Source organism: Ranitomeya variabilis, chromosome 1 (assembly GCF_051348905.1).
Source record: "Ranitomeya variabilis isolate aRanVar5 chromosome 1, aRanVar5.hap1, whole genome shotgun sequence".
NCBI classification, from domain to species: domain Eukaryota; kingdom Metazoa; phylum Chordata; class Amphibia; order Anura; family Dendrobatidae; genus Ranitomeya; species Ranitomeya variabilis.
The window spans coordinates 235954706-235979396 of NC_135232.1; the positions used below are offsets into that span (position 1 = coordinate 235954706).

A 24691-nucleotide genomic window follows, 5' to 3' on the forward strand; every position below is an offset into this window, starting at 1 on the left:
GAAGTTTCCATCTGGAAACACGGGAGTCCAAGATCTTCTCCACAACGTACTCCAATTCACCCTCAACCAACACTGGAGCGGGAGGCTCAACGGAAGGCACAACCGGTACCTCATACCTGCGCAATAATGACCGATGGAAGACATTATGGATAGAAAAAGATGCTGGGAGGTCCAATCGAAAGGACACGGGGTTAAGAATCTCCAAAATCTTATACGGGCCGATGAACCGAGGCTTAAACTTAGGAGAAGAAACCCTCATAGGGACAAAACGAGAAGACAACCACACCAAGTCCCCAACACGAAGACGAGGACCAACACGACGACGGCGGTTAGCAAAATGCCGAGTCTTCTCCTGGGACAACTCCAAATTGTCCACCACCTGTCCCCAAATCCGATGCAACCTATCCACCACAGTATCCACTCCAGGACAATCTGAAGACTCCACCTGACCGGAAGAAAAACGAGGATGAAACTCCGAATTGCAAAAGAAAGGAGAAACCAAAGTGGCAGAACTAGCCCGATTATTGAGGGCAAACTCCGCCAACGGCAAAAAGGCAACCCAGTCATCCTGATCCGCAGACACAAAACACCTCAAATAAGTCTCCAAGGTCTGATTAGTTCGCTCAGTCTGGCCATTAGTCTGAGGATGGAACGCAGACGAAAAAGACAAATCAATGCCCATCCTAGCACAGAACGCCCGCCAAAATCTAGACACGAACTGGGTCCCCCTGTCAGAAACGATATTCTCCGGAATACCATGCAAGCGAACCACATTTTGAAAAAACAGAGGAACCAACTCGGATGAGGAAGGCAACTTAGGCAAGGGCACCAAATGAACCATCTTTGAAAAACGGTCACACACCACCCAGATGACAGACATTTTCTGAGAAACAGGGAGATCAGAAATAAAATCCATAGAGATGTGAGTCCAAGGCCTCTTCGGAATAGGCAAAGATAACAACAATCCGCTAGCCCGAGAACAACAAGGTTTGGCCCGAGCACAAACATCACAAGACTGCACAAAAACTCGTACATCTCGAGACAGGGAAGGCCACCAGAAGGACCTAGCCACCAAATCCCTGGTACCAAAGATCCCGGGATGACCTGCCAACACAGAAGAATGAACCTCCGAGATGACTCTACTGGTCCAATCATCAGGAACAAACAGTCTACCAGGCGGGCAACGATCAGGTCTATCCGCCTGAAACTCCTGCAAAGCCCGTCGCAAGTCTGGGGAAACAGCAGATAATATCACCCCATCCTTAAGGATACCTGTAGGTTCAGAATCACCAGGGGAATCAGGCTCAAAACTCCTAGAAAGGGCATCCGCCTTCACATTTTTAGAACCTGGTAAGTATGAGACCACAAAATTAAACCGAGAGAAAAACAACGACCAGCGCGCCTGTCTAGGATTCAGGCGCCTGGCAGACTCAAGATAAATCAAATTCTTGTGATCGGTCAATACCACCACCTGATGTCTAGCCCCCTCAAGCCAATGACGCCACTCCTCAAAAGCCCACTTCATAGCCAAAAGCTCCCGATTACCAATATCATAATTTCGCTCGGCGGGCGAAAATTTTCGAGAAAAGAACGCACAAGGTCTCATCACGGAGCAGTCGGAACTTTTCTGCGACAAGACCGCCCCAGCTCCGATCTCGGAAGCATCGACCTCAACCTGAAAAGGAAGAGTAACATCAGGCTGACGCAACACAGGGGCGGAAGAAAAGCAGCGCTTAAGCTCCCGAAAGGCCTCCACAGCAGCAGGGGACCAATCAGCAACATCAGCACCCTTTTTGGTCAAATCAGTCAAAGGTTTAGCAACATCAGAAAAACCAGTTATAAATCGACGATAAAAATTAGCAAAGCCCAAAAATTTCTGAAGGCTCTTTAGAGAAGAAGGTTGCGTCCAATCACAAATAGCCCGAACCTTGACAGGATCCATCTCAATGGAAGAAGGGGAAAAAATGTACCCCAAAAAAGAAATCTTTTGAACCCCAAAAATACACTTAGAACCCTTCACACACAAGGAATTAGCCCGCAAAACCTGAAAAACCCTCCTGACCTGTTGGACATGAGAATCCCAGTCATCCGAAAAAATCTAAATATCATCCAGATACACGATCATAAATTTATCCAAATATTCACGGAAAATGTCATGCATAAAGGACTGAAAGACTGAAGGGGCATTTGAAAGACCAAAAGGCATTACTAAATACTCAAAATGGCCCTCGGGCGTATTAAATGCGGTTTTCCACTCATCCCCCTGCTTAATTCGCACCAAATTATACGCCCCACGGAGATCAATCTTAGAGAACCACTTAGCCCCTTTTATTCGAGCAAACAAATCAGTCAGCAGTGGCAGAGGATACTGATATTTGACTGTAATTTTATTCAAGAGTCGATAATCAATACACGGCCTCAAAGAGCCATCTTTTTTAGATACAAAGAAAAAACCGGCTCCTAAGGGAGATGAAGAAGGACGAATATGTCCCTTTTCCAGGGACTCCTTAATATATTCTCACATAGCAGCATGTTCAGGTACAGATAGATTAAATAAACGACCCTTTGGAAATTTACTGCCCGGAATCAGATCTATGGTACAATCGCAATCTCTGTGAGGAGGTAGTGAACCAAGCTTAGGCTCCTCAAAAACATCACGATAATCAGATAAAAATTCCGGAATCTCAGAGGGAATAGATGACGAAATGGAAACCAAAGGTACGTCCCCATGAGCCCCCTGACATCCCCAGCTTAACACAGACATTGCTTTCCAGTCAAGGACTGGGTTATGAGATTGTAACCATGGTAATCCGAGCACCAAAACGTCATGTAGATTGTACAACACAAGGAAGCGAATCATCTCCTGATGGTCTGGATTCATACGCATAGTCACTTGTGTCCAGTATTGTGGTTTATTACTAGCCAATGGTGTAGAGTCAATACCCTTCAGAGGTATAGGAACTTCCAGAGGCTCTAGATCAAACCCACAGCGCCTGGCAAAGGACCAATCCATTAGACTCAAAGCGGCGCCAGAGTCGACATAGGCATCCGCGGTAATTGACGATAATGAACAAATCAAGGTCACAGACAGAATAAACTTAGACTGTAAAGTGCCAATTGAAATAGACTTATCAACCTTTTTTGTACATTTAGAGCATGCTGATATAACATGAGTTGAATCACCACAATAGAAGCACAACCCATTTTTTCGCCTAAAATTCTGCCGTTCGCTTCTGGACAGAATTCTATCACATTGCATATTTTCTGGAGCCTTCTCAGAAGACACCGCCAAATGGTGCACAGGTTTGCGCTCCCGCAAACGCCGATCAATCTGAATAGCCATTGTCATGGACTCATTCAGACCTGTAGGTGCAGGGAACCCCACCATAACATCTTTAATGGCATCAGAGAGACCCTCTCTGAAATTTGCCGCCAGGGCGCACTCATTCCACTGAGTAAGCACAGACCATTTACGAAATTTTTGGCAGTATATTTCAGCTTCATCTTGCCCTTGAGATAGGGCCATCAAGGCTTTTTCAACCTGAATCTCTAAGTTAGGTTCCTCATAAAGCAACCCCAAAGCCAGAAAAAACGCATCCACATTGAGCAACGCAGGATCCCCGGGTGCCAATGCAAATGCCCAGTCTTGAGGGTCACCCCGCAGCAAGGAAATTACTATACCTAACCTGCTGTGCGGGATCTCCAACGGAGCGAGATCTCAGGGAAAGAAATAATTTACAATTATTTTTGAAATTCAGGAAACGAGATCTATCCCCGGAGAAAAATTCTGGTATAGGAATTCTAGGTTCAGATATAGGAGCATGAATAACAAAATCCTGTAAATTTTGAACCTTCGTAGCAAGATTATTCAAACCTGTAGCCAAACTCTGAGGATCCATTTTAATCAGGTGAGATCAGAGCCATTCAAGGATTAGAAGGAGACAGAGAGACAAAGGCTGCAATTAGAGCAGAAATGCAACTAAGTCAACTATAGAGCAAGCTCAGAGGAAAAAAAAAAAAAAAAATTTGCAGACTTCTTTTTCTCTCCTTTCTTCTGCCAACGGTTTTAACACTGGGCCGGCCATACTGTCATGGTTCCCAATGGCAAGGGAACGTCAGAGAACATAAATAACAGAACAGCTCTTGGGTGATGGAATCTCGAGCTGACCGTGAGCTAAACCTACCACACAACTAACAGTGGCCGGGTGGCGTACCTACGTTTTATCCCTAGACGCCTAGCGCCAGCCGGAGGACTAACTAACCCTAATAGAGGAAAAGACAGACCTGGCTTACCTCTAGGGAAATTCCCCCAAAAAGGAGACAGAAGCCCCCCACATATATTGACGGTGAGTTCAGAGGAAAAGACATACGCAGTATGAAGGTAGGTTCAGCAAAGCGAGGTCCGCTTACTAGATAGCAAGAAGATACAATAGTGAACTTCACGGTCAGCTGAAAACCCTATTAAAATACCATCCCGAAATTACTTTAAGACTCATGTGTCAACTCATGACACCGGAGTGGCAATTTCGGCCCACAAGAGCTTCCAGCTACGGAAAAATAACATAACTGTGAACTGGAACAAAAATGCAAAACAAACTTAGGACTAAGAGTCCAACTTAGCTGATAGTAGTCTAGAAGCAGGAACATGCAACAGAAAGGCTCTGGTTACATTGATGGCCGGCACTAGAATAACTGAGCAGCAAGGCTAAATAGGATACACCCATATCCTGATGGAAACAGGTGAACAGAGAAAGTGAAGCACACAAGTCCAGTACCACCAGTGACCACCGGGGGAGCCCAAAAACCAAACTCACAACAGGAGGGATTGCTACACACACAGCAGGGGAACAGCTGATGTTACTGAACCCCAATAACAGAGGAGGGACTGCTGGGACTGTGCGTACAGCACTACCAGGCAACAACTAGCGGTGTTCGAGCCCAGGGACAGGTGGAGGAGGAGGAGGTAGGAGGAGGTAGGAGGGATTGCCACACACACAGCTGGGGAACAGCTGACGTTACTGAACCCCAATAACAGAGGAGGGACTGTTGACTGTGCGCACAGCACTACCAGGCAACAACTAGCGGTGTTGGAGCCCAGGGACAGGAGGGGGAGGTGGAGGTGGAGGAGATAGGAGGGATTGCCACACACACAGCAGGGGAACAGCTGACGTTACTGAACCCCAATAACAGAGGAGGGACTGTTGGGACTGTGCGTACAGCACTACCAGGCAACAACTAGCGGTGTTGGAGCCCAGGGACAGGTGGAGGAGGAGGAGGTAGGAGGAGGTAGGAGGGATTGCCACACACACAGCTGGGGAACAGCTGACGTTACTGAACCCCAATAACAGAGGAGGGACTGTTGACTGTGCGCACAGCACTACCAGGCAACAACTAGCGGTGTTGGAGCCCAGGGACAGGAGGGGGAGGTGGAGGTGGAGGAGATAGGAGGGATTGCCACACACACAGCAGGGGAACAACTGACGTTACTGAACCCCAATAACAGAGGAGGGACTGTTGGGACTGTGCGTACAGCACTACCAGGCAACAACTAGCGGTGTTGGAGCCCAGGGACAGGTGGAGGAGGAGGAGGTGGAGGAGGTAGGAGGGATTGCCACACACACAGCAGGGGAACAGCTGACGTTACTGAACCCCAATAACAGAGGAGGGACTGTTGGGACTGTGCGTACAGCACTACCAGGCAACAACTAGCGATGTTGGAGCCCAGGGACAGGTGGAGGAGGAGGAGGTAGGAGGGATTGCCACACACACAGCAGGGGAACAGCTGACGTTACTGAACCCCAATAACAGAGGAGGGACTGTTGGGACTGTGCGTACAGCACTACCAGGCAACAACTAGCGGTGTTGGAGCCCAGGGACAGGTGGAGGAGGAGGAGGTGGAGGAGGTAGGAGGGATTGCCACACACACAGCAGGGGAACAGCTGACGCTACTGAACCCCAATAACAGAGGAGGGACTGTTGGGACTGTGCGTACAGCACTACCAGGCAACAACTAGCGGTGTTGGAGCCCAGGGACAGGTGGAGGAGGAGGAGGTAGGAGGAGGTAGGAGGGATTGCCACACACACAGCTGGGGAACAGCTGACGTTACTGAACCCCAATAACAGAGGAGCGACTGTTGGGACTGTGCGGACAGCACTTCTGGACGGCAACTAGCGGTGTTGGAGCCCAGGGACAGGTGGAAAAGCAGAGGAACACAATGTAGGCGAAGCCTGAGAAAGTCGAAAGGGAACCTTTAACCCCCCCCAAGGCGTTTGTAGCTGAAAGAGCCAGCTTGTGCAGCACAAAAGATGCAAAAGGAAAAGGTGGCTCTTTTCATCATGCTCCTTGCAAACACAGAACTAAACACTTATAAAATGTGTCCCCTGAAACCGTGAAACCGTCCCGGAGGTGGGACTTTCCTTCGTAATATGACGCAGCACAGCCGTCATTCCTCCCCCCCGGGCGCCGTGCCCCGGCTCCTCAGCGTAGTTTGATTCCGTCCCGGAGCCTGCACTGTTATGTTATCCCTTGGCCAGGCACACTTAGCGCTGCCCATCTTCAGACATCATTTGGTGTCAGGCTGGCTGCGCCTGTGCGGCCGCGCTGGCCGAGAGCCCGCCTCGCAGTGTCTTCTGATTTTATCCCACTGGGGGCCTCGCATCGGTGGTGAGGTGGACCTTGCTACTGACGGCGTTCAGTAGCGCGTGTTTTATGTGTCCCTCCACATGCTTGTGCAGGGCAGGGACGGCTTGCCTGCTGAAGTAAAAGCGGCTGGGCACATTGTACTGTGGGACTGCCAATGACATCAAGTCACGGAAGCTGTCAGTCTCCACCAGCCTGAATGACAGCATTTCCAGTGACAGAAGTTTGGCAATGCCTGCAGTCAGAGCCTGTGCTCGTGGGTGGTTTGACGAGAAAGGCCGCCTTTTCTCCCATGCCTGTACTACCGATGGCTGTAGACTGGGCTGGGAGTGTGTGGATGACTGGGAAAGTGGTGCTGCGGGTGGAATTACAGCGGGTCTCTGGACAACAGGGCCAGAGGTTCTTCCACGGCGATCCTGGGAGGAAGCCGAACCAGCTGCGTGTGAGCTAGAGGAAGAGGCAACACGAGCTGAAGAGGTGGTAGCTGCCGCTGTTGGTTGGCCTAGCTCTTCAGTGTGTTTTTCTAACTCCGCCGGGTGCCTGTTGCGCACATGTTTCCACATGTTGGAGGTATTGAGGTTGCTGACATTTCAACCTCTTTTGACTTTTTGATGACACACCTTGCATCTGACATAGCAAATGTCATCTGCAACTGTGTCAAAAAAGGACCAGGCACTGCAAGTCTTGGGAGCGCCCTTTTTGGCTTTTGGAAGAGACATGCTCCTAACGGGTGCCAAAGCGGAGGCTGCAGGATCCGCAGTCTTCCCCCTCCCTCTCCCTCTTTGGGCCGTACGGGGAATCTCTTCCTCAGAGCTGCTCCCACCACTTTCCTGTCCCTCACGCCAAGATGGGTCAAGGACCTCATCATCTACACTACCCTCTGCCCCCAACTGCTCCTCCTGGGTAGTCTCAGCAGCAGAGCACGCACCAGTAAGTGGCACCTGAGTGTCATCATCAGCTGATGTGGCCTGCGATGTGGTGACCGGAGCCACTGGCCCACCCGCCTCTTCAGAGGAAGAGAGAAAAAGCTGTTGGGCATCACTGCACCCTGCCTCTTCTTCCATTTCTCCAATGCTGCTTGGCTGGCCCCCTGTTTCCAAGCCAAGAGATTCAGAGAACAGAAGTAGAGACGGCTCCTGTCCTGGGCTCTCTGTCTGCCTGGGCAATTTGGCAGGTGGTGAAGAGACAGATGGCTGCTCTCCAGTGCTCTGTGTCTGAGAGGATGTGGCACTAATTGAAGTTGATGCATTAGCTGCCATCCATCCGACAACGGCTTCAATTTGTTCTTCACGCAGCAGCGGTGTACGGCGCTCTGACACAAAGCTGCGCATGAATGACTGTTGCCTGGTGAAAGTGGGTGCTGATGAGTCACCGGTGCCCGCAGCAGGCACAGAATCCCCACGTCCCCTCCCTGCTCCGCACCCACGCCCACGCCCACGTGCCTTACTCACTGCCTTCTTCATCTTGGTTGACTGATAAAGATAAGCAGAAAAGTACTAACGGCTTTGTGTGCTTATTCCTGAGCAACTCCTCCTAACAGGTATAAGAAACACTAATTTTCTAAAGTGTGGACTAGACTTTAATATGAGCTAATGTGGCCTACACAAATGTAAAGTGGTGTAACTGGTGTGTTTGGTGAACTTTATTATTTATTTATTTTTTGGGGTCTGAACTGACAACGGATAGAGCTGCAGTCACACGGAGACCGTGCAGACAGACGTAAACGGCGCTGCAAGGCCCAAAAACCCTCCTCTACGTTATCCTATGTAGTGTTTTTCCACAAGTTAGCTGGAGACGGGTGGAAAGACACTAATAGGATTTTTTTGAAAAAATGTGCAGCAGCCTGCACTACTTAAAACAAAATGAAAATTGATTTGGCGGTATGACGCAGTGAACAACCCTGAGCTGGAGACAACCAGGCTATGGCTGCTCACAGACTACAGGGCAAGCTGCAGTCACACGGAGACCGTGCAGACAGACATAAACGGCGCTGCAAGGCCCAAAAACCCTCCTCTACGTTATCCTATGTAGTGTTTTTCCACAAATTAGCTGGAGACGGGTGGAAAGACACTAATAGGAATTTTTTGAAAAAATGTGCAGCAGCCTGCACTACTTAAAACAAAATGAAAATTGATTTGGCGGTATGACGCAGTGAACAACCCTGAGCTGGAGACAACCAGGCTATGGCTGCTCACAGACTACAGGGCGAGCTGAAATCACACGGAGACCGTGCAGACAGCCGTAAACGGCGCTGCAAGGCCCAAAAACCCTCCTCTACGTTATCCTATGTAGTGTTTTTCCACAAATTAGCTGGAGACGGGTGGAAAGACACTAATAGGATTTTTTTGAATAAATTAGCAGCAGACTACACTACTTGAAAAAAAAAAAAAAAAAGAACAGTATGAGGCAATGAACCACCCTCCCTGAACTGAATACAACCAGCTATGGATGGCCTATGTGGCTGCACTCAGACTAGAGAGTGGGCTGCACTCACACACACACACACACAGACCTTGCAGATCGCTGTGAAAACAGCGCTACAAGGCAAAAGCAAGGTGAATAGTAGGTGAACACAGCGGTTGCAAAATTAGCCTTTGGAAAGCACAAAGAAGCAAATCGCTATCTCTAAACTGTCCCTCAGTCAGCAAACAGAGTCCTGTCACTAACTGAATTCACAGCAGAGTGATCGCAAAATGGCGCCAGCGACTTTTAAACTGCATCATGACATCATTTCAGCAGCCAATCACAGCCTTGCCAGTAGTTTCATGCCCTCCATGCTAAACAGGATGTGCCCACACTTGGAATCATTCTCATTGGCTGAATTTCTGCATTTTGAGTCTTGGAACTTCCGATTCCGGTATCCGATACGCGGCAAGTATCGGAATCCCGGTATCGGAATTCCGATACCGCAAGTATCGGCCGATACCCGATACTTGCGGTATCGGAATGCTCAACACTAGTTGTGGAGTCACCCCTATTATTTACAACCAGTCAATTTAAAATACATAGCTGGAGGCTGGTATTTTCAGACTGAGAAGGTGAGAAGGGGACACAGATATTGGCAATCCAGTCTATAAATAGCAGCTGTCAATGTAAGTTAAAAATTCACTGCACACTCTAAAGTATATGTTGCAGAAAATATGTATACATTTATACATACATGAAAAGATTGGGAGCAGATGGTAGCTGGTACAAAAAAGCGACTATTTATTATATTATGACGTTTTGACCCGTCCCTGGTCTTAATCATTTAGTCGCTGAAAGAAAGAAGAAGACATATGAAAATCCAATCCAATTACATGAAAAATAAAAATAAATATTAAAAAATATACAATGCTCAAACTAGAAATGAACAATAAAAGAATGCTGGAAGCAGGATGAATTAGACACAAAAATATAAAGAAAGGACAATACAGAACAATGGTGTTAATAGAATATGATTAGAAACTAAAAAGTATGTTCTTGAAATGTTAAAGGAAATTGGTCGCCCCAAAAATGGTCTATAAACTAAGGCCACTGGCATCAGGGGCTTATCTACAGAATGCTGTAGATAAGCCCCTGATGCCGGTGGCTTTACTTTATAGGCCATTTTTGGGGTGACAGATTGCCTTTAAGGGGTGGCATATAAAGCCGACCGTTATAATGGAGTCTGTGGACAAAGGCTTACATGGCGTTAGTAACAATTTACCTGTTTTGACAGTAAGGTGTTATGTAGAAGGAGGGAAATCCCTTAAAGGTTTCAAATTTGTGGTACTGTGGAGAAAAAAAGTATTAAGATCAATTTCCAACATCATGTCCACTCTCTATCTGAAACTCAACCTCTCCAAAACTGAACTTCTTCTGCTCCCGCCATTTACTAACCTCCCTAAATCTGACATTTCCCTCTCCTTAGGGGGCACCATAATAACACCCCAGCAGCAGGCGCGCTGTCTGGGTGTTATGTTTGACTCCGATCTCTCCTTTGCCTCCCATATACAATCTCTTGCCCACTCTTGCCACTTACACCTAAAGAGCATCTCTAGAATCCGTCCTTTTCTCACCATGGAAACAACAAAAACCCTCACTGTCGCCTTGATCCACTCCCGCCTGGACTACTGCAATGCTCTACTAATTGGCCTCCCCCTCACTCGACTTTCCCCTCTCCAGTCTATCCTTAATGCAGCAGCCAGGGTTGCCCATCTAGCTAATCATTACTCGGATGCGTCCGCTCTTTGCCAATCGTTACACTGGCTGCCTATTCATTACACGATACAATTCAAAGTACTTGTTCTCACCCACAAAGCTCTTCACAGTGCGGCACCCCCTTACATCTCCTCCCTCATTTCGGTCTATCAGCCTAACCGACCTCTGCGCTCTGCAAATGACTTTCGACTAACCTCTGCAATAATCCGTACCTCCCACTCCCGACTCCAAGACTTCTCCCGCGCTGTGCCAATCCTCTGGAATGCTCTACCCCAAGATATTAGGACCATCCACAATTTACATAGTTTTAGGCGCTCCCTCAAAGCACATTTGTTCAAAGCAGCCTACCATGTTCCCTAATCAGTCATTTTTTGTTTGTGTGTGTGTGTATCCCATTAAATATCCCCATCTATCCCCCACCCCCTGAAGATGGCTGGACCATCATTGTAGATACATCATTGTAAATACACACCTGTACTTTGTATTTCCCCCACCTCATTGTAGATTGTAAGCTCTCATGAGTAGGGTCATCTTATTTTGCTTTAATTATTGTGTTGCTAACGTTATTACTTATGACTGTTGTGTTTGAAAATGTTAAGCTGTAAAGCGCTGCGGAATATATTGGCGCTATATAAATAAAGATTATTATTATTATTATTTATATCATCAAAGAAAGGTGGGGCACACCTATAGGCAGTTGGGGTACCTGTGACTTTGTTAGGTGAGGAGTGGTAGCGTATCCTACGGTAGAGATAGAGGGTTGCAGTTAATGAGGATACAGTAAATAAATGCAGCACGCTTCCTGCTGTGCAGGGCTTGTTAGAGGGGTGGAGCAAGTCTCCTGCTACTCTAAGGCTGCTTTCACACATCCGTCGTAGATTGTGAAAAACAAAGGAGAAGGATCCATCGCATCAGTTTTTCATCCGTTTTGTCCGCTTTTTTATCTGTTTTACAACGGACTACGACAGATCCGTTTTTTAAAAACGCCCATGGGAGGCTCCCAAAAGTGATTGGCTACTGAAAACTTATAAATTCAGTGTTTCTACAGCCCATCTTTGACAGGTTGTAGAGCAAGTGGCGAATATGGAAGGCATGATGGCAAACATTCTGAAGATTTCTGTGGATTTCACTTTTGAGGCGAATCGTTTGAAAGTGATTGCTATGGAGAAGGAGCGAGAAAGACAGCGCATCATGCGTCTGTGCAGACAATGTTTTTGGATCCACCCAATCACAGCACAGAGAATGACATGTGGGGTGTATTCAACATTATACTGTACATGGAGTTAAGAGGAAACCTCAAGACATTTTTCAGCTACGTGAGTATGCAAACGGAAAACTTCGATTTTTTTGTGGAATGGATTGAACACCTCATCCAAAGAAGTGACACATATTGCCACTTCTTCGTTTCACCGGCAGAGCGTCTGATGGTGACTCTTCGGTAAGCCATTTTTATTGTATCTCCTATTGTTAAAGCACACTTATAACTGAAATGTTTTTGCTTGTATTTTGTACTAATTATTACTTTGCCTTTTTTCACAGATTGCAACTGGAGAATCACTTTCCTCGCTCCATTATCAATTTAGACTCGGGATTTCCACCATATTGGGGATTGCTAAGCACACCTGCCGTGCATTGTGGGACTGTTTGCATGGAGAATTCATCCCACATCCCACAACGGAGAGTTCGCTGGATATTGCATTAAAATTCCAACAAATTTGTCAGTTTCCCAATTGCTTGGGTGCAGTGGATGGGAAACATATCCGCATCATCAAACCTGCTGCATCTGGCTCAGAAAATTTTAACTACAAGAAATATTTCTCCATTGTGCTCATGGCCATCGCAGATGCAGAATGCAAGTTTATAGCGGTCGATATTGGGGCCTATGGCCGCTCCAATGATTCACAGGTTTTTAAAGTGTCTGCAATGGGGCGTCATCTCTATGGAAACACCTTCCAATTTTCACCCCCAAGACCGCTGCCTCAAACCTCTGGACCACCAATGCCATTTGTATGTGTTGGAGATGAAGCGTTCCAACTTTTGGAACACCTTCTGATGCCATACTCAAGTAGTGGATTGACGCCAACTAAAAGAGTTTTTTATTACCGCCTAACACAAACACAAAGAATGGTGGAGTGCACTTTAGGGATTCTAACAGCCAAATGGCGAGTTCTGTTGACCGCAATAAACCTGAAGACTGACACAGTGGACCAGGTTGTGAAAGCTTGTGTGGTCCTGCACAATTTCATAATAATATGCAAGGAACAGATTGCCATTGATAACCACTTTGAAGAAACCACCTTGAATAATTACCATAACATTACTTTTAGAAGCTCTGTGTCAGTTTCTAGAATAAGGGACAAATTTGCAGAATACTTTATTTCATCTCAAGGATGAGTACACTGGTAGGATGTGATAGTTTGAAAGCTTCGTCTTGGACCTTGGACCTTGTTAACCAAAGTATTGGACCTTCTTTTACTCAAAGTATCAGACCTTGTTGGGTTTTAACCAAAGTATGGTACCTGGTTGGGTTTTACCCAACGTATTGTACCTGTTTTACCCAAACTATTGTACCTGGCTGGGTTTTACCAAAAGTATTGTACCCGTTTTACCCAAAGTATTGTACCTGGTTGGGTTTTACCCAAAGTATTGTACCTGTTTTACCCAAAGTATTGTATCTGGTTGGGTTTTACCCAAAGTATTTAACCTTATACTTAAATAAATGAAAGACAAAAATGTTTAAACCAAAAAATTATTTTTTTATTTACAAATTTTATACAAAAAATTGTAAGTTTAAGTAGTGTGGGGAGGAGATAATACTGGAGGGGTTGTCAGATTGGACCACTTCGACAGTGGGAGTGTGGAGAGAGGATTGTGGTGGTGACAGATCAGAAGGTAAAAAGGAAGGTGAAAGGTTGGAGAAAGAAAGAGACCGGGTGGACATAAAACCGGGAGTAGGGATGGGAATTTGGAGGGTTTGAGGGGTGGAGTAGAGGGCACATTGCTCTTTTCCTGACCCCTCTGGTGCTGCCACCCAGAACCCACAGGTGTTTTACAGGTGGCAGCAGTGACAGAGGGGTGGGGTAAAGGAAAAGCTACATCCTCACCAGCAGCTTCATGTAATGAAGTCTGCCACGATGCTCCAGCACTGGTGGATGGGACCACATGTGAGGGAAGGCGGGGAAGGTGCAGGTGGGTTGGGTCTGTCGAAGTGGCCCGTGATGGCGGACTCCTGTGGGATCTCTTCAGAAGGGTTCAGTGCTGCAGACTCCAGAGTGCTACAGACGGTGCTGTGGAACAAAGGAAAAAAAATGTAATTAATATATTGTTATTGCTTGGCCCTGGCTGAAACAAAAAAAAAGGTTACACATGTAAACATTTTTACTTAATAAATGGGGTGAGGAATATTTACCTTCTGCTTACCATGCTTACCATCGTTGACCAGAGGCATGATAGGGCTCTTGCATAATTGTACTTGCTCCTGCATCCACCCGATCCAGTCAGGGCCTGCATCTCCTTGTTGAACTCCTTGAAGTGATCCCTGAGTGACCACCACCATTTAAAAACTCTTTCACCTGTAAAGTGAAAGCACAAATTGGTTAGTATACAACACAATACATCCAGCAACATAACTTACTGAATTGTGAATACTTACGCGCTTGATTCTGGGCCCGAACATCATAGTCCTCTCAATGGTCCACAACTTCTTGGCATACTTCCTCCCAGAGCCAAGGGGTCACACCAAGATCTGCATGGTGGCGGTCCCCCATATTCCACAGTAGCTCACACTCTCAGATTAGATTGATGAGGAGGTCGATATCTAGACCGGGCTCCTCACCGTCGGAGTCCAGAGCATGCTGTGAAGCCTGTTAAAAAAGACAAAAAGCAAAAACATTACACTAAAATCCTCAACATGAAGTGGGAAAAAAAATATATATAAAAAGGTACTTACTCAATGGCAACCACCCCGATGCTCACGCCGATGACCCTGGGAGGCGCTTTGAGCCCCAGAATCGGAAGACTAAAAAAAAACAAAACAAAAAAACATTATGTGCTTGGATGTAGGCTTATGTGTTGTGTGTGCTGTGATGCCTAATGATCTGTTTTTATGTGTTGTGCGTACTGTAATGTCTGTGATGATGTGGTTCTGCGATGCATGTAAGATACTTACCAATTGTGAGCCCACTCCGGGTATTTCTCCACCCCATCCATCTCCGTCTGGAAGCACCTCAGATGCTGCAGCTTCCTGTTATACAAAAATTATATATTAACAATAACCAGTATATATATTACGTGAACATCACCACAAAGAAAACATTTATTTACCTCACAGTGCTGATGATGCAGGGAAGGGCTCCCAGAAGAACACATGCTGCTGCTGGCTGTAGGCAGTGGCTGGCTGCGGTTGGCTGCTGGCCTGGTAGGCTGTGGCTGGCTGCGGCTGGCTGCTGGCCTGGTAGGCTGTGGCTGGCTGCAGTTGACTGCTGGCAGGCTGTGACTGGCTGCTGGCAGGCTGTGGCTGACTGGCCTGGGGCAGGTTTCAGCTCTGGCAGCATATTTCAGCTCTGGCGGCAGGTTTCAGCTCTGGTGGCAGGTTTCAGCTCTGGTGGCAAGTCTGTCTCTTGCTTGCTTGCTGGCTGGTAAATGGATGAGTGAAGCCCTACCTGGCAGGCTTTGTCACTCCCCTAATTGGGGGCTGGCCAATTGTATCTGAGCATGCGCAGTTAAAAAACGAAATCTGGTGCCGGAATCCTTCATATGAGGGATCCGGCACCTTCCAGCGCCCATAAGCTTCCATTCTAGCAAACGCCGGAGAGCGCCGGATCTGGCGCTGTCCGGCTTTTCAATGGAGACAAAAAAGTTACTTTGTCCGTTTTTTCCCCACCGACGGATCAACAACTTTCTACAAATCCAGCGAATGACGGATGAAACGTGAGGCCATTCGTCGCAATCAGTCGCTAGCACAAGTCTATGAGAAGAAAACGGATCCGGCAGCAAAATTTGCCGGATCCATTTTTTCAAAATTCGCCGGATTGAGCCTGACGGTAAAAAATAGATGTGTGAAAGCAGCCTAAGGGTGCTCAACAAAGTAAATGTGCTGGAAGCACTGATGTTATCAAGTGTGTAGGGCTGGAAGGAGGGGCGGAGCAGATCTCCTGCTATTCAGAGAGAATGACCTAAAGTGTATGCATTAGTTGCTAAATAATTGCTGATGTGAGTATTGGTCTGAGAATTGTGAAACCAGGCTAAGAAGTTATGAGAAAGCTATTGGGGGCAAACTCACTTGTTCATTACAAGGTTTGGCAGCTTACCTGGGATCGAGTTGTCATTCTTTCTCCTCGATCTTCGGGTTGGTCTGTATGATAATGGCCTCTCCTGTGGCCTTTCAGGAAAACAAACATTGTCTGCTTGGTACCATAGAGGTGTCACTTCCAGAACTGAAGGATCTATTTCTGTATGGGCCTTGTTGTCGACTCCATGGATGTGTATTGGTAGACTCGGTCCATCTGTAGACACGGTTACTGGTATAATCTTCTTGTCTCGTTGAAATTTAAGACGTTTCTTCTCCTGGAGGAACTTGCTTCCTATATGCTGGAGAAATGACACAGCACGTTAGAGACTGAATTGCAAGCCACAAGTTGACCATACGTTGCGGAAAGACCTGGCTACCATTACCGGACCACTTCTCCAGAGCCAGACACAACATGGCTCAATTGAGATTTCATGTAATAGAACAGATTCCTAGGCCAAGATGTTGTGAATTTGGATTCTGGGCTCCCCCGGTGGCTACTGGTGGAATTGAACTATGTCTTCATCTTCTCTGTTCACCTGTTCCCATCAAGATGTGGGAGTCGCTATATAACCTTGCTGCTCTGTTAGTTGCTTGCCGGTCAACAATGTTATCAGAAGCCTCTCTGTGCTTGTTCCTGCTCCTAGACAACTACTAGATAAGTTGGACTCTTGTCCATGTTTGTTTTTGCATTTTTGTTCCAGTTCACAGCTGTAGTTTCGTTACTGTGTCTGGAAAGCTCTTGTGAACAGGAATTGCCACTCTGGTGTTATGAGTTAATGCCAGAGTTTTAAAGTAATTTCTGGATGGTATTTTGATAGGGTTTTCAGCTGACCATGAAAGTGTCCTTTCTGTCTTCTGCTATGTAGTAAGTGGACCTCAAATTTGCTAAACCTATTTTCATACTACGTTTGTTATTTCATCTTAATTCACCGCCAATACATGTGGGGGGCCTCTGTCTCCTTTCGGGGTATTTCTCTAGAGGTGAGCTAGGACTAATATTTTCCTCTGCTAGCATTATTTAGTCCTCCGGCTGGTGCTGGGCATCTAGAATCAACGTAGGCATGCTACCCGGCCACTGCTAGTTGTGTGTTAGGTTTAGTTCATGGTCAGCTCAGTTCCCATCTTCCAAGAGCTAGTTCCTATATATGCTGATGCTATGTTCTCTTGCCATTGAGAACATGACAGTTTGACCGGCCCACTAAAGGGTTAAAATCCTTGGCTGAGCAAGGAGAGAAATAAGAAGTCTGCTGAAATTTTTTTTTTTTTTTTTTTTTTCTCCTTCTAATCTTTGAATGGCTCTGTGTCCACCTGTTTGTAATGGATCTTCAGAGTGTTTCTGCAGGTTTGAATAATCTCGCCACGAAGGTACAAAATTTGCAAGACTTTGTTTGTCATGCACCTGTATCTGAGCCGAGAATTCCTTTGCCGGAATTTTTCTCGGGGAATAGATCTGGGTTTCAGAATTTTCGAAATAATTGCAAATTATTTTTGTCCCTGAAATTTCGCTCTGCCGGAGATCCTGCACAGCAGGTCAGGATTGTGATTTCCTTGCTCCGGGGCGACCCTCAAGACTGGGCTTTCTCATTGACACCAGGGGATCCTGCGTTGCTCAATGTGGATGCGTTTTTTCTGGCCTTGGGGTTGCTTTATGACGAACCTCATTTGGAGCTTCAGGCAGAAAAAACTTTGATGTCCCTATCTCAGGGGCAAGATGAAGCGGAAGTTTACTGCCAAAGATTCCGTAAATGGTCTGTGCTTACTCAGTGGAATGAGTGCGCCCTGGCGGCGACTTTCAGAGAGGGTCTCTCTGATGCCATTAAGGATGTTATGGTGGGGTTCCCTGTGCCTGCGGGTCTGAATGAGTCCATGACAATGGCTATTCAGATCGATAGGCGTTTGCGGGAGCGCAAACCAGTGCACCATCCGGCGGTGTCCACTGAGAAGTCGCCAGAGAGTATGCAGTGTGATAGAATTCTGTCCCGAAGCGAGCGGCAGAATTTTAGACGGAAAAATGGGTTGTGTTTCTATTGTGGTGATTCTACTCATGTTATATCAGCATGCTCTAAGCGCACTAAAAAGCTTGATAAATCTGTTTCCATTTGCACCTTACCGTCTAAGTTTATTCTATCTGTGACCCTGATTTGCTCTTTGTCATCTATTACCACGGACGCCTATGTCGACTCTGGCGCCGCTTTGAGTCTTATGGATTGGTCCTTTGCCAAACGCTGTGGGTATGATTTAGAGCCTTTGGAGACTCCTATTCCTCTGAAGGGGATTGACTCCACCCCATTGGCTAATAATAAACCACAATACTGGACACAAGTAACTATGCGTATTAATCCGGATCACCAAGAGATTATTCGCTTTCTGGTGCTGTATAATCTACATGATGATTTGGTGCTAGGATTGCCTTGGCTGCAATCTCACAACCCAGTCCTCGACTGGAGAGCTATGTCTGTGTTGAGCTGGGGATGTAAGGGGGCTCATGGGGATGTACCTGTGGTTTCCATTTCATCATCTATTCCCTCTGAAATTCCTGAGTTCCTGTCTGACTATCGTGACGTCTTTGAAGAATCCAAGCTTGGTTCGTTACCTCCGCACCGAGAGTGCGATTGTGCCATAGATTTAATCCCGGGTAGTAAATACCCAAAGGGTCGTTTGTTTAATCTGTCTGTGCCTGAACATGCTGCTATGCGAGAATATATAAGGGAGTCCTTGGAAAAGGGACATATTCGTCCATCGTCATCTCCCTTAGGAGCCGGTTTTTTCTTTGTGTCAAAAAAAGACGGCTCTTTGAGACCATGTATCGATTATCGGCTTTTGAACAAAATCACTGTTAAATATCAATACCCATTGCCGTTGCTGACTGATTTGTTTGCTCGCATAAAGGGGGCCAAGTGGTTCTCTAAGATTGACCTTCGTGGGGCGTATAATTTGGTGCGAATCAGGCAGGGGGATGAGTGGAAGACCGCATTTAATACGCCCGAGGGCCACTTTGAGTATTTAGTGATGCCTTTTGGTCTTTCAAATGCTCCGTCAGTTTTCCAGTCCTTTATGCATGATATTTTTCGCGATTATTTGGATAAATTTATGATTGTGTATCTGGATGATATTCTGATTTTTTCGGATGACTGGGACTCTCATGTCCAGCAAGTCAGGAGGGTTTTCCAGGTTTTGCGGTCTAATTCTTTGTGTGTGAAGGGTTCTAAGTGTGTTTTTGGGGTACAGAGGATTTCCTTTTTGGGATATATTTTTTCTCCCTCTTCCATTGAAATGGATCCTGTCAAGGTTCAAGCTATTTGTGATTGGACGCAGCCCTCTTCTCTTAAGAGTCTGCAGAAATTTTTGGGCTTTGCTAACTTTTATCGTCGATTTATTGCTGGTTTCTCGGATATTGCTAAGCCATTGACCGATTTGACTAAGAAGGGTGCTGATGTTGCTAATTGGTCCCCTGATGCTGTGGAGGCCTTTCGGGAGCTTAAGCGCCGTTTTTCCTCTGCCCCTGTGTTGCGTCAGCCTGATGTTGCTCTACCTTTTCAGGTTGAGGTCGACGCTTCTGAGATCGGAGCTGGGGCAGTGTTGTCGCAGAAAAGTTCTGACTGCTCCGTGATGAGGCCTTGTGCCTTCTTTTCCCGTAAATTTTCGCCCGCTGAGCGGAATTATGATGTTGGGAATCGGGAGCTTTTGGCCATGAAGTGGGCTTTTGAGGAGTGGCGCCATTGGCTGGAGGGGGCCAGACATCAGGTGGTGGTATTGACTGACCACAAAAATTTGATTTATCTTGAGACTGCCAGGCGCCTGAATCCTAGACAGGCGCGCTGGTCATTATTTTTCTCTCGGTTTAATTTTGTGGTGTCATACCTACCGGGTTCTAAGAATGTTAAGGCGGATGCCCTTTCTAGGAGTTTTGAGCCTGACTCGCCTGGTAACTCTGAGCCCACAGGTATCCTTAAGGATGGAGTGGTATTGTCAGCCGTTTCTCCAGACCTGCGGCGGGCCTTGCAGGAGTTTCAGGCGGATAGACCGGATCGTTGCCCACCTGATAAACTGTTTGTTCCTGATGATTGGACCAGTAGAGTCATCTCCGAGGTTCATTCTTCTGCGTTGGCAGGTCATCCTGGCATTTTTGGTACCAGGGATTTGGTGGCAAGGTCCTTCTGGTGGCCTTCCCTGTCACGAGATGTGCGAGGCTTTGTGCAGTCTTGTGACGTTTGTGCTCGGGCCAAGCCTTGTTGTTCTCGGGCTAGTGGATTATTGTTGCCCTTGCCTATTCCTAAGAGGCCTTGGACGCACATCTCGATGGATTTTATTTCAGATCTGCCTGTTTCTCAGAAGATGTCTGTCATCTGGGTGGTGTGTGACCGTTTCTCTAAGATGGTCCATTTGGTTCCTCTGCCCAAGTTGCCTTCTTCTTCCGAGTTGGTTCCTCTGTTTTTTCAAAATGTTGTTCGTTTGCATGGTATTCCTGAGAATATCATTTCTGACAGAGGGACCCAATTCGTGTCTAGATTTTGGCGGGCATTCTGTGCTAGGATGGGCATAGATTTATCTTTTTCGTCCGCTTTCCATCCTCAGACGAATGGCCAGACCGAGCGGACTAATCAGACCCTGGAGACATATCTGAGGTGTTTTGTGTCTGCTGACCAGGATGATTGGGTTGCTTTTTTGCCATTGGCAGAGTTCGCTCTCAATAATCGGGCCAGCTCTGCCACTTTGGTGTCCCCGTTTTTCTGTAATTCGGGGTTTCATCCTCGATTTTCCTCTGGTCAGGTGGAATCTTCGGATTGTCCTGGAGTGGATGCTGTGGTGGAGAGATTGCATCAGATCTGGGAGCAGGTGGTGGACAATTTGAGGTTGTCCCAGGAGAAGACTCAGCTTTTTGCCAACCGCCACCGTCGTGTTGGTCCTCGGCTTTGTGTTGGGGACTTGGTGTGGTTGTCTTCTCGTTTTGTCCCTATGAGGGTCTCTTCTCCTAAGTTTAAGCCTCGGTTCATCGGCCCGTATAAGATATTGGAGATTCTTAACCCTGTTTCCTTCCGTTTGGACCTCCCTGCATCCTTTTCTATTCATAACGTTTTTCATCGGTCATTATTGCGCAGGTATGAGGTACCGGTTGTGCCTTCCGTTGAGCCTCCTGCTCCGGTGTTGGTTGAGGGTGAGTTGGAGTACGTTGTGGAGAAAATCTTAGACTCTCGTGTTTCCAGACGGAGACTCCAGTATCTGGTCAAGTGGAAGGGATACGGCCAGGAGGATAATTCTTGGGTGAATGCATCTGATGTTCATGCCTCTGATTTGGTTCGTGCCTTTCATAGGGCCCATCCTGATCGTCCTGGTGGTTCGGGTGAGGGTTCGGTGCCCCCTCCTTGAGGGGGGGGTACTGTTGTGAATTTGGATTCTGGGCTCCCCCGGTGGCTACTGGTGGAATTGAACTATGTCTTCATCTTCTCTGTTCACCTGTTCCCATCAAGATGTGGGAGTCGCTATATAACCTTGCTGCTCTGTTAGTTGCTTGCCGGTCAACAATGTTATCAGAAGCCTCTCTGTGCTTGTTCCTGCTCCTAGACAACTACTAGATAAGTTGGACTCTTGTCCATGTTTGTTTTTGCATTTTTGTTCCAGTTCACAGCTGTAGTTTCGTTACTGTGTCTGGAAAGCTCTTGTGAACAGGAATTGCCACTCTGGTGTTATGAGTTAATGCCAGAGTTTTAAAGTAATTTCTGGATGGTGTTTTGATAGGGTTTTCAGCTGACCATGAAAGTGTCCTTTCTGTCTTCTGCTATGTAGTAAGTGGACCTCAAATTTGCTAAACCTATTTTCATACTACGTTTGTTATTTCATCTTAATTCACCGCCAATACATGTGGGGGGCCTCTGTCTCCTTTCGGGGTATTTCTCTAGAGGTGAGCTAGGACTAATATTTTCCTCTGCTAGCATTATTTAGTCCTCCGGCTGGTGCTGGGCATCTAGAATCAACGTAGGCATGCTACCCGGCCACTGCTAGTTGTGTGTTAGGTTTAGTTCATGGTCAGCTCAGTTCCCATCTTCCAAGAGCTAGTTCCTATATATGCTGATGCTATGTTCTCTTGCCATTGAGAACATGACACCAAGAAGAGCGGGTAATCACATTAAAATCCTAAAATCCATGCAGACTTATTGGATTTACACACTCCACACTTTAACACCCAAAGGCGTGAAAAGAGAAATTGAGTGGCACTTATAATTGACATGAAATAACTATTATCTCTTTCCCATACAGACAGGGTGATTATTCCTCTCTCTGAAAAGCAGGAGATCTGCTCCACCCCTCCTTATAGCCCTACACACTTGATAACATTAGTGCTTCCAGCACAGATGCTTTGTTCAGCACCCTTAGGGTACCGTTACACTCTGCAACTTTCCAACGATCACGACCAGCGATATGACCTGGCCGTGATCGTTGGAAAGTCGTTTTGTGGTCGCTGGAGAGCTGTCACACAGACCGCTCTCCAGTGACCAACGATGCCGAAGGCCCCGGGTAACCAGGGTAAACATCGGGTTACTAAGCGCAGGGCCGCGCTTAGTAACCCGATGTTTACCCTGGTTACCGTCGTAAAAGTAAAAAAAACCAGTACATACTCACATTCCGGTGTCCATCAGGTCCCTTGCCGTCTGCTTCCCGCTCTGACTGAGTGCCGCCATAAAGTGAAAGCAGATCACAGCGGTGACGTCACCGCTGTGCTCTGCTCTCACTTTACGGCCGGCCCTGCGCTTAGTAACCCGATGTTTACCCTGGTTACAAGCGAAGGCATCGTTGGATCGGTGACACACACACCGATCCAACGATGACAGCGGGAGATCCAGCGACGAAAGAAAGTTCCAAACGATCTGCTACGACGTACGATTCTCAGCAGGGTCCCTGATCGCTGCTGCGTGTCAGACACAGCGATATCGTATGGATATCGCTGGAACGTCACGGATCGTACCATCGTAGCGACAAAAGTGCCACTGTGTGACAGTACCCTTAGAGTAGCAGGAGATTCGATCCACCACCCTCTAACAAGCCCTGCACAACAGGAAGCTTTGGCGCTTCCATGGTAACCAATGCAGACACACAGTGAAAATGCCTGTCAGGAGCACAAATGTCACTTCCGGTTCTGAGGTCCATGATATACTTCATGCCCAGTGGTGCACATGGCTATATAAAGTCTCCCCAGCCCTCTACCAGCATGCTACCATCACCAGAAAGGTGCGGAAGCACAGCTAATCCTCTGCAGCAATTCAAGTATTTATCCACTGTACACCACTAGTGACGGACGGCAACTAGCGGTGTTGGAGCCCAGGGACAGGAGGAGGAGGAGGAGGTGGAGGAGATAGGAGGGATTGCCACACACACAGCTGGGGAACAGCTGACGTTACTGAACCCCAATAACAGAGGAGCGACTGTTGGGACTGTGCGGACAGCACTTCTGGATGGCAACTAGCGGTGTTGGAGCCCAGGGACAGGAGGAGGAGGAGGAGGTGGAGGAGATAGGAGGGATTGCCACACACACAGCTGGGGAACAGCTGACGTTACTGAACCCCAATAACAGAGGAGGGACTGTTGGGACTGTGCGGACAGCACTTCTGGACGGCAACTAGCGGTGTTGGAGCCCAGGGACAGGAGGAGGAGGAGGAGGTGGAGGAGATAGGAGGGATTGCCACACACACAGCTGGGGAACAGCTGACGTTACTGAACCCCAATAACAGAGGAGCGACTGTTGGGACTGTGCGGACAGCACTTCTGGACGGCAACTAGCGGTGTTGGAGCCCAGGGACAGGAGGAGGAGGAGGAGGTGGAGGAGATAGGAGGGATTGCCACACACACAGCTGGGGAACAGCTGACGTTACTGAACCCCAATAACAGAGGAGCGACTGTTGGGACTGTGCGGACAGCACTTCTGGACGGCAACTAGCGGTGTTGGAGCCCAGGGACAGGAGGAGGAGGAGGTGGATGAGATAGGAGGGATTGCCACACACACAGCTGGGGAACAGCTGACGTTACTGAACCCCAATAACAGAGGAGCGACTGTTGACTGTGCGTACAGCACTACCAGGCAACAACTAGCGGTGTTGGAGCCCAGGGACAGGAGGAGGAGGAGAGGAACACAGTGTAGGCCGAAGCCTGATTGGAGAAAGTCGAAAGGGAACCTTTAACCCCCCCCAAGGCGTTTGTAGCTGAAAGAGCCAGCTTGTGCAGCACAAAGGATGCAAAAGGAAAAGGTGGCTCTTTTCATTATGCTCCTTGCAAACACAGAACTGAACACTTATAAAATGTGTCCCCTGATACCGTGAGACCGTCCCGGAGGTGGGACTTTCCTTCGTAATATGACGCAGCACAGCCGTCATTCCTACCCCCTTGGCGCCGTGCCCCGGCTCCTCAGCGTTGTTTGATTCCTTCCCGGAGCCTGCGCTGTTATGTTATCCCTTGGCCAGGCACACTTAGCGCTGCCCATCTTCTGGCATCATTTGGTGTCAGGCTGGCTGCGCCTGTGCGGACGTGCTGGCCGAGAGCCCGCCTTGCAGTGTCGTCTAATGTAATCCCACCGCGGGCCTGGGATCCAT

General features: G+C 47.5%; 1 long non-coding RNA gene across 1 annotated transcript in view; it reads right to left on the reverse strand.

Annotated features, from left to right (window-relative positions):
* Positions 1-9799: 9799 nt before the first annotated feature.
* The window catches only part of LOC143793888 (uncharacterized), a 33238-nt gene continuing 18346 nt past the window's right edge, over positions 9800-24691 (reverse strand). The window contains exons 2-4 of the long non-coding RNA XR_013220318.1: positions 16132-16411; positions 10329-10393; positions 9800-9897 (exon numbers count right to left, since the gene is read on the reverse strand). This is a non-coding gene — a long non-coding RNA (uncharacterized LOC143793888). The remainder of the gene's footprint in view (positions 9898-10328; positions 10394-16131; positions 16412-24691) is intronic.